Consider the following 10,921-nt stretch of genomic DNA (forward strand, 5'->3'; position numbering starts at 1 on the left):
TACAACTTTTCCAGAGCGACTTACAACCAGTGCTTTGTCGTCCATGACTGTTCTTCGATCTATAAGCTAGACCTAAAATCAACAACTTTCATCAAGATCAAGTTAACGCTAAGTATGTTGTATATTTACAAACCTCGTTAGGAAAAAGCAGTGCACAGGAAAAAATTGTTAGTGGGATTTTTTAATTAATTTATTATTTTAAATTGAGAGGGTGGACAGTAAGGGGGTATTAGTCTCCTAGGTACTCCTTGAAGAGGTGTGTCTTCACATGACGCTTGAAGACAGGAAGAGACTCGGCTGATCTTATGGCAAGAGGAAGTTCATTCCACCACTTGATGCATGTCGTCCTCTTTTAAGTGTTGGTGGTTCGAGACAAGTAGCGCTTGATGCTCTGAGAGGACGGGAAGTGACACGATTCTTGATCAGTGTTGCCAAATAAGGAGGGACTGTTCCAATCTTGGCTTTAAAGGCAAGTGTTAGGGATTTGACCCTGTTGCGGGCAGCCATAGGGAGCCAGTGCAGGTTCCGAAGAAGAGGTGTGATGAGTGAGAATCTAGAGACATTAAAGATGAGTTTTGGAGCTGCATTCTGAATCAGCTGAAGTGACCTTGTTACCTTCAGTGAAAGACCAGTCATAAGGGAGTTGCAGTAGTCCAACTTGGAGATGACCAAGGATTGGAAGAGTAGCTGAGTAGCGTCTGTCGTGAGAAAGGGACAAATCCTTCTAATGTTGTAGAGAAGGTTTCTACAGGACCTGGACAGGTTGTTAATCTGTGACGAGAATGACAATTCGTCGTCCAGAATGACACCGAGACTTCTTACTGTTTTTGAGGGAACAATAAGAGAGTTTTCAAAGGAAATGGTAAGGTCAAGAGTCAGTGATGAATTGCCTTTGATGTACAGCAGTTCAGTCTTACTAGGGTTTAGCTTGAGGTGGTGGGATGTCATCCAAGAGGAGATATCAGTAAGGCAGTCTGAGAGTCAAGTTGGGACCTGATGGTCATCGGGTGGAAAGGAAAGAAAGAATTCAGTGTCATCTGCATAACAGTGGTAGGAAAGCCCATGTTCAGATATAACCTTCCCAAGAAAACCTGTGTATAAGGAAAAGAGAAGGGGTCCTAGGACTGAGCCCTGAGGAACATCAATGGCTAGCCTTTTTGGGGCTGATTGGGAGCCTTGCCATGCCACCTGAAATGACCGGTTATCAAGGTAAGATGTAAACCATTGCCAGGCTATACCTGAAATCCCAAGGCTGGAGAGAGTATCCTGGAGGATCTGGTGGTTGACCGTGTCAAAGGCTGCAGACAGGTCCAAGAGAATCAGAACTGAGGACAGGTTGGAGGATTTGACTGCATGAAGTTTTTCAGACACGGCGATAAGTGCAGTCTCAGTGGAATGCGCAGCTTTGAATCCAGACTGGTGAGGGTAGTGAAGTGTTTACATGTTTACATGTTTTACATTGTCTACAGCTCAAGATTTGCACTGCTGGCACCGTTGAACCCGATGTTAGGGTTGGCACAAGGGACCAGAGGTTTGGAAATAGCAGGCCGACCACGAATATTGACGCTTTGGAGCTCTCAACAAATAGTTTAGGTGGAAACAGGAGAGTTGAGGTGGGCATTTAATTCTGCAGTGACTTGGGCAGCTGTTGTATGTTTTTTGGATTCTGGTTAGTACCCAGACATCCCTTTCAGACAGCTTCCTCTTGCGTCCGCAGTTACCCCTTTTGGATGTGGTCCGTCCTTCATGGTGGTATACCGATATTACCCTGGATACTGCGGCTCTCGAAACACCACAAAGACTTGCTGTCCTGGTCGCAGATGTGCCAGCCAGACACATCAACAATTTGCATTCTTTTGAACTCTGACACATCGCCCATTGTGTTGTGTCGATTACAATATTTGATATACAGCTGCGCTATTTCTCTGCTAATTCAATCTTCACACTCTGCTCTTACTTACGGAATGTGCTGTCAGTGAATATTGACCACCAGGCCGGACATATATAGGCATTAAATCTCAAAGACTATTTTGGTTACTATTTCATTTTATATACTTTTAAATAAGTGTAGGAAAGTTCACCTCAGAATTCAAAATGACATTACAATTTTTTTCTTATACTTCTATATGGAAAATCTTAAATGAAATATCTTAAATATTCTATGTCTTGTATGTTCTTTTTATCTGAATGAATGAAAATACTTGTCTTTTCCACCCCAAGACCCGTCGTATCAGTCAGCCTCAGAAACGGACGCCCTGTCATGGACGTGCACTGCCTTACAGGATAATGAATGCCGGTTCTGAATACAGCAGGCGGTTCGCACAATGCGTGACATTTGACAGTCTGTTTGGGAGCACAACCTTTCTGGCTGCCGAAGCCCAAAGAATCAAGAGTGAGAGACATCAAACTCAATATGAACAGTCCTTTATCTGCTGCCTCTAAGCTTCTTGACCATGTGACGTAAAGATCACGGGTTTATGTTCCAGAAGGCATTGATTTTGCACCATTGATCTGTTTATATAAATAACTGCATTAAAATAGCTACTGTATCACTGGGTTTATTTTAGTGATATACTACACAAAACAGACATTATATAAACTAAACTTTAAAAAATAACAATAGTAGTTACTAGTGCTTTCTGTAATAAAATTTTTGGTAAGAGTAGTAGTATCAGTATTTGTGAGAAATGCATCACCTGAAAACAGCAAAGATAAATCAATGCTGAAAATGCTTGGCAGTGATACTTGAAATGTCACACATCAGAAGAGCGGCTGAGTTTTGTAAGGGGGGGGGGGTAGACAATGAAATCCCCCAGCAGGTAGTGAACAGCCATCGGCCGACAGCCGTCACGGTGTGAAGGGGGCGAGGGGGGGGCATCGCAGGAGGAGTCAGGATCCCCAAATTCCCCACTGGAAGGCACCCGGCAGATGCCAGGGAGGCAGCTGATGGCGGGGGTGCCGGAACGATGACACGGAGGCTCTAAACAGCTGACGCACTGCGAGGGATAAGATGAGCGAAATGCACCTTCTGAGCCACAGCCCATCTTCTGACAGAAGAAATGGCAGCCAGAGGGGGCGCTATGGAGCCATGCCAAGAAAAGTATGCATTTCCCAGCTGAAAAACTTAAAAACAGACCTCACAGAAGTCAAGCTGAAAATGAATCAGAATTTTTCACTTTTTAATAAATAGTGAGATATTATTGCTGCTCGAGTGGTAAACATGCCATGTTTTCATTTTTTAAGTGCATCAGAAACAGCAAATACTGCTTTCTGCCAGTATCCCATAAATCTACATGCAGTATGAGGCGCCGCTTGTATGTTTGAGAGGGCTGCCATTGCTCAAGCAAGCCTGTTTCCAGTATATTGAGTGGCTGAGTGTGCCATCAATGTTGCCAATTTTATGGCAGACTATAAATATCTGTGCTAAAATTTCAGTTTATTGTCTTTTGGGAGGAGGAAAGTGACTTTGGTGTACAGGAAGAATGATGCAATACTTTATAAACGTAATAGAAATGAGGTAAAAAAAAAAAAAAACACTAGAACGAAAGAAAATAAGTACAGGGAGCAAGCAAGTTGTGCGATCACAAAAAAAAACTTCAGCAGGTTTCCTTGTGTGCTGAGGAATGTGTAATTCTGAGAAGAGGTGGTGTCATGGCAACCTCCCCTAGTGGAGAAATCCCAGTGTGAGCAAAGGCAGGTGATGATCTTTGTTTTGAAGGAAGACCACATGCTGTGAATGCAATATACCAGGCTTCCATTGGACCTGTCATTCAGCTGCTATCAGATTCGGCATTTGCAGAGCTGAAGGGAAACAGCCAGTGGTAGCCAGAATAGGCTGGAATTTTACTAAACAAATAATTTATAAAGCCAGATTTTCAGAAAACAATATCTTGGTGTTTTTTTCCATGCTTTCAACGACTGATAATTACTGTAGAAACTGTAAGGAATACTGTTTGAGTAATGTTTCTTGAACGAAAAAATGTTTCCTGAATGGGAAATGTTTCGGTAACACTTTACAATACTGGTCAACAATATATTAATAAATGAACTAATGCCAAAGTAATCATGAGTTAATGCATTTATTAACAATGTACACATCAGGCAATCCTGAAGCATGCACCTTAACACGCAATGAAGTCATACAAGATTAAGCATTACTAAATGTCTTTCACCTACTAACACATTTCTAATTAGTAATTAATATAATATTGTTTATTGCTCTGTTGTTTTACCATAAAAATAAAATATGTGTAACTGAGAATGTAGCAATACAGATCATGGGTATGTCAATGAGAAGCCAAAATTGCCTGTTTTTTTGTGTTGGTGGCTGTTGTGGACAGTTGACTTAAAGCAGACGTTTCTGTATGGAACTGCTCTGAGACTGTTTTTGCACCTGCAGCTGATCACCCATCACCTCTTGGTCCAGCGGCGAGTATCCTACCACTAGGCCACCACCACCATCTTTAGGTAAAGCAACAGAGCAATAGACAATATTCTATTAATTACTAATTAACTCATGGTTAATGTGGCATTAGTTCATTTATTAATATATGCTTATTTGTTGACCAGTATAAAGTGTTACCAATGTTTCTTGAATGAAAAAATCTTTCAAATATTTTACATTTATTCTCTCAGATCATGCTTTATCGAAACTGTCTTTTAATTGGAATAATTTAAACCTAGCATCATATGAAAGGGTGGACCAGTGGTTCATGCTGTTTTCTCATACCTTTGGGACCTGGGTTCGAGTTTCTGCCATGGCTCCATGTATGTTTGCATGTTGTCATGGAGTTTCCTTCCTAAAATATGGTGTGGTTAACTGGAGTTACCTGCTTACCCATAGGTCTGAATGGTGTGTGAGTGTGCCCTGCGATGGGTTGGCACCCCATCCTGGGTTTTTCCCTGCCCTGTAGCTTCCGGAATAGACTTCAGACCGCCTGTGACCCTGAATGGGACAAGGGGTTACAGAAAATGGCTGAATACCTTGATAATATGGAGTCCCCCTAGAACAGGGTTATTCAACTCACGGTCCTCGAGGTCCGAGCACTGCTGGTTTTCCAGCCTTCCTTTACCTGTCAGTCAGGCGTGAAGCCTCTGGCCAATCAGAATCAGTAATTATTAAACAACTACCTGGGAGAACTGAAAACACGGCCTGGATTTGGAATCGAGGTCCAGAGTTGAAGAACCCTGCCCTAGGACATTAACCGGCTTGTGTCCCAACTGATTTGAAATATTACAGCTTTTTGCACCATTACCGCTGCTCATACTCTAATCGATACAGTTGTTTCTATTACCATCAAACATCAACCCCAAACCAAAAATGGACATTTCATGTTACCTCTGCAGGGCTCACAGTGACCTTCACCACTGGCACCATTACTTTCTTATATCATCTTATCTCCATCTCAATTAATTAATCAGTAATCACACACCAGGGGGCGGAGGACAGTGATCAGATCATTATCTTATAAGCTTACGTGGTTAAATACATTGGTCTTAAAAATATACTGGAGCCTGCATGCAAGTTCAGAAGGGTGGCACGGCGGGTGGTTCACGTCTCTGCGCCCTGGGTTTGAGTCTCTGCCTTGGCTCCATCATATATTCTCTGTGTGTTGTTGTGGGGTTTCCACCGGGTACTTTTGTTTCCTCCCATAATGCGAAAACACGCTGAAGTTAACTGGCATTACCAAATTGCCCATAGGTGTGTGAGTGTGCCCTCTGAGGGGCGGTGCCCCATCCTGGGTTGTTCCCTGTCTTCCACCTGTAGGCTCCGGACCATGAATAGGGCAAGCGGCTACAGAAAATGGATCGATGATCTACAAGCAGTAGTGTTACATGCATAAGTAATTTGTTTCTAAATAGAATTATTTAATATTTAAAAGTCTTTTTTGGCTGGCGACTGTTCATGATTCCTCTAATTTTAAAAGCTTTGCATAACGCGGGTGAGCCCCGATTCGATCATAACAGCGACGCCTAATGACCTGTCAGCAGATCCATCAGACACGCCGGCCAGAAGGTTTCAATAGTAACGCTGAGCCCTCATCTCTGGGCCTTCATGCAAACAGTGCCGACAGTCGAATGACGGGATCCTGCCAAAGCACTGTTTACCCAGCGGGTCCGACTGTCAGTCACAGTAACGGGGGAGGGGGGGGGGGCTCTCCACTCTGCCAATGAACGCAGGACCAAGACCAAAGCGGCAGATCAGTTTTTATTTCCTCATTATTTCACTAATGGTGGAAATGCATGTTTTCCTGAATTTTAGAGGATGAAGACCACGGCAGTATCTCACTCGAGTGAATTCCTGCTTGTGCAAGCTATGCTTAAATGTAACGCTAGATACAATGCTCACAGGAAGTATTGGGATGCTTGCTTAATTCAGTAAAAATATTGCACATTTATTAGTTTTACAATAAAAATCATTACTTTATTCATACATATATATATATGTATATATATATATATATATATATATAGTAAATATATATGACATTAGAAACAACCAACAGTTTTAAGTAAAACATTAATTTCAATTACTAATAAATTGAAATCCAAATAATAGTTCTAAAATACTCTTCTGAGTTAAAACAACATTGTTCATTGATAGTCTCGTTGGCTGCTTTTTAATTAGTAACACCTTTACAATAACATAAAACACCAAAGATTTCCATACGGTGTCCCTTTGGCAGCCAGTGACTGCAGCTGCAGTTAATAAGAAAATGGCAGGAACAGAACTGAATGAGTCAGTCGAAAAAAAGAAATATGACACTAAATTAAAGGAACATGTCTGTGCAGAAGATATGTGCAGATATCTTAAACATTGCTTGTCAATGGACGTTTGTTATGAAACCAATTAATTTTGAATATTTTTATAGAATTAAACAAGTGCCCCAAGACTTTCTGTGAGTAGCGTAAGCCTAGTTACAGTAGGCTGCACTGCGAGACACTTCTAAGGCTACCCAAGCCCTTAAACACTTCACTGGGCTAATTACTGTGCTAACTGAATTGACATAATTTAGGCTATTAAATCTGCAGTGAAGCTGTTACCAGCTTTAAGGCATGTTGGAAATCCTGGGCATGCCACTGCCCCAAAGGATCGTGGGTAAAGACCACAGATCGATAGCAAAGTGGAATCAAGTCTGTAATGGGCTTAAATTAAAACTAAAATCTGTGGATTTTTTGCCGTTTCAAAGAAAGAAGTGAAATCTATATTTGCTGCAGTTGGCTGTCAGTAAAATAACCGCTTTAATGTGCTTCTGTTTATGGTAAAAGAACAGGAAAAAAGAATTTAAATCCAGGCTGACTTAAATGATTTGTGGTTACTTTGTTAGCTAAAGAATCTGTTTAAGATGTTTTGACTAGCAGTTGGACATTGTATATGATCATAAACACAGCTCCCAAAACAGTAACGCAAAAAATCCGACAACATTCAACTGAAAGCAAGTCTCTATAGTCTATACCATTTTAATATGAAAAGTAATCAGAAATTCTCCTCTGAGGCCCACATGTACGCATATGCATTTGTCCATCTTCCAAATTCTTATCCCTAGCAGTGGGACCTGGACCCTCTCCCAGGATGCTTAGGGCACTAGGCAGGGGACAAACAACATGGGAATCAAAATAAATTCCTTTAACTGCATTATGAGTCAGTCTGCCAATGCAGTCTACTTTAGGAAGTTAGTAAACAATATTTGTGTTTATTCAGCAAACCTGGGAAATTACGTAGCTTTACATTCCTGCAGCTTTTTTTTTTTTTGTCAGTTCCTCCAAAAGTTGAGCTACAATGAGACTGGCGAATGGAGATAGGAGCACATGGGGTTTTTCCCTGTAAAGCATCATCATTGTGTAAATTAATAACCCCCCTATTTTTGCTAGTGTTCAGCATACTGTCCATTGAACACCTTTTACTCTGGGATTCTGACAGCCTTTTCTGGTATTAAGATGACCTGCCTTGTTTTTTATCCCCCATATAGGCAACCATCTATGTGCCGTGGAGGATTCATAGTGTCCAAGCTTGCGGGACCATTTTCAGGGCTGGAGCTACAACTGTGGTTCTTACTATGTTACTGACCCTGTTTATTTGTACATTACCACAGTATCCACTAAGCATTATATGCAGTTTAAAAAAACCATGATAAATACTGCTGCCAAATTCACCGTTACTATAATTACAAAATAACTAGTCTACGGATTTGCAGAATAAGAAGAACATTACAGCAAATCATGTGCCAGTATTTCAAATTTCATTCAACTGTAGTTTAATATTAGGAATGATAATAATATGGTTGGCGCCCCATCCTGGGTTGTTTCCTGCCTTATGCCCATGGCCCCTAGGATGGGCTCCAGACCCCTGACACCATGAATAGGACAAGTGAGTAAAAGAAAATGGATGGATGGATGGATGGATGGAGCAATAATATGTTTTTTATGTAAATAAATTGTGTCTTCAAATTGTGTCCAGTAACATACAAGCTACATTCATGGATATTGATATCTAGCTGTCTGACTTTAATTTAAGCATTTATACTTGTCAACTGGCAACTTGTAATGGAAATGCAGGGACTGAGAGTTAAGCAGGGTAGCACATAAGTACTGATATGTTTCTGCGACATAACGCTGTTGCTTAATTTGAGTAAGACTTTGGGATAAAGGACAGGCTGTTGTTCATCCTCTTCTTCTCCATCTCAGTGAAGTGCTTAATCCCATTACAATGGCCTGTTTGTGCTTTCAGCTTCATCCCCTTAGGTGACCGCGGTTAAAGGGAAAAAAGGTCACAAGAGGATTACAGTCAAGGCGCGATGACTCTTCAGCTGTCCGACAATAATCTTTTCCACGGATATAAGCGGGGTTTAAAGTCATTAAGCGTTTCCCGGTGGGTCCTTTTGAAAAGTACTTCCTCATTTACTCTGGCTGTCCGAAGGTTTATCTGCAATCTGCCTCCTTGGGTTTTGTCGGATTCTTCTGGTCTGTAGCCTCTGCTTGTGAATATTGTCTGATCTGGTGAAGTCGCTGCAATCCTCTTTCAGCCATCCCAAATGAGACTAACTCCTAAAACACACATAATGAGATGATGTCTGTAGATAATGGGCATTTCTCATGCAGATGAAGATTACGAGCATTATTCTACCACTATAGCTGGTAATAGTTTATCTAATAACATTAATATTTTACAAGTTTTATGTATATTGACTTAGCATAAGATCAGGCAGTAAAATTGTATCTTTGCACAACACACAACCTGTTAGCATTTTTTTATATACTATAATAAGGAGAGACACAAACGTTGAGAACATATTTGGGTTTTAATGCATAGTCACTCAGAGTAAATTATTCTACAATGAGTTGTTATTTTGTCAGAATACTCGAATACCCCAGCCCCCACTGACCTATCAGAAGCATTACTCTTCCTGGAATAGTTATAACCTTTGGGAATACTTTCCTGGCCAGCATTAATCCAATGCAACCCGTTTGCTTTCTTGTTAAATATTTATTCCATTTGCATACTAATTGGAATCCCCAAGTAATTTCCTGTCAAAGCCGGGCTGAGGCCAGAACGCCTCACAGACCCCATCTTGCTTGTGAATAACCAGGAAATGTGCGAATGATATTAACTGCAAGCTCAGGTCCTGTGGGGGGGCTTAGGGTCCACCAACGAGGTCAGTTAGGCCTATTTTTAGACTTTAAAAAATATGTTCTTCATATTTGAAAAGCACTGCTAGATGCTGGAGGGGGACAACAAGGCACCTGCACCCACCTCATCCATTCAGACCTTAAATGGTATTAAGCCATAATTTCTATAATGCCAATATAGAAAAGCTACTAGGATGAAGTGCTTGTGCAGCGGCAAGAAGCAGCTACCACTGATCTTATTTTAAGGAAGAGCAAAGTGTCTGTCAAGCAGCTTAATCCGTGGGTGAAGGGATCTTAGCAGGTCTGCCCTCTGCCTTGTTAAGTCCTCGCACAGGAGTAAGGCTAGATGGAAAAATGCAGATTAAGAGCTCAGCCTTTAAAACCACATTACAATAAACATAATTAATGCATGATTACAGCAGAGTCACGCACTATAATATGGTTCAGTTTTCAGTGCATGCCCATATAAGCATTATGATAAACACTTGGAATAAATAGATTTTTTTTTGTTGTTGTTGTTGTTGTTTTTGGAATATGTCTCAGAGTTGAAGGTGGTAGCCAGAACCTAATTAATTGCAGAAAACTGCATTCTTAAACAATTTTAAAATTATTTTAAAATCTTGGGATGATGTATCAGTGATCTGCCCATTGTATTTCTCTCAGTATTCTTCTAAAATGCAAGGTGAGCCAAACGTAAGTATACAGTTTATATTTAAAGTAAGTAAAGGTTCTATTTTGCAAAAGTAGGTATGCAGTTTTTATCTTACATTACTCACTGGGTCAGGTTTAGACTCTTAGGCATTAGAAATGTCCTCCGTCAGCGTTGATACATTACTGCAGCCTGTCCTTGGCACTGTGACACACTTTAGCACACGAAAGTTAGCATCAGTGCCGACAAATGCACGCGAGATGAACTACTTCAATTTCTTCACTATGTGGGGCTTCCTCTCAAAAACCTTCTCCTTTACTACACCCATAAAATAAAGTCCATGGATGTCAGGACAGGGAGCTGGTCAATGCTGCCACGTTGCCCGATCCAACACTCTACACCAGAGGTACCCAATACGTCGATCGCGATCTACTAGTCGATCGCAAAGGTAGTCTGGGTAGATCGTATGGCATAAAAAAAATAGAGGATGGATGACGCGTTCAACCGCGCCAGCGGCTGCAAAACTCTAGCAAGCTACCGAGTTGCCTAGTTAGCGTCCAGTTTATTTCTACTAAACTTAAGAAAGGGTATAAAAATGAATGGGGGAGCTGGACCAAGTAAGAAGCCAAAAACCTACCACTTCCC

The 10,921-nt window shown here is 41.1% G+C and overlaps 1 long non-coding RNA gene across 1 annotated transcript; it reads right to left on the reverse strand.

The window, feature by feature from the left end:
• Positions 1-9,280: 9,280 nt before the first annotated feature.
• Positions 9,281-10,697, reverse strand: LOC111834595 (uncharacterized). The gene is made up of 2 exons (XR_002836043.1): positions 10,404-10,697; positions 9,281-9,969 (listed from the first exon to the last, which is right to left on the reverse strand). It is a non-coding gene; the product is annotated as an uncharacterized lncRNA (long non-coding RNA).
• Positions 10,698-10,921: the final 224 nt, after the last annotated feature.

Source organism: Paramormyrops kingsleyae, chromosome 16, assembly GCF_048594095.1.
Source record: "Paramormyrops kingsleyae isolate MSU_618 chromosome 16, PKINGS_0.4, whole genome shotgun sequence".
In the NCBI taxonomy this organism is placed as follows: domain Eukaryota; kingdom Metazoa; phylum Chordata; class Actinopteri; order Osteoglossiformes; family Mormyridae; genus Paramormyrops; species Paramormyrops kingsleyae.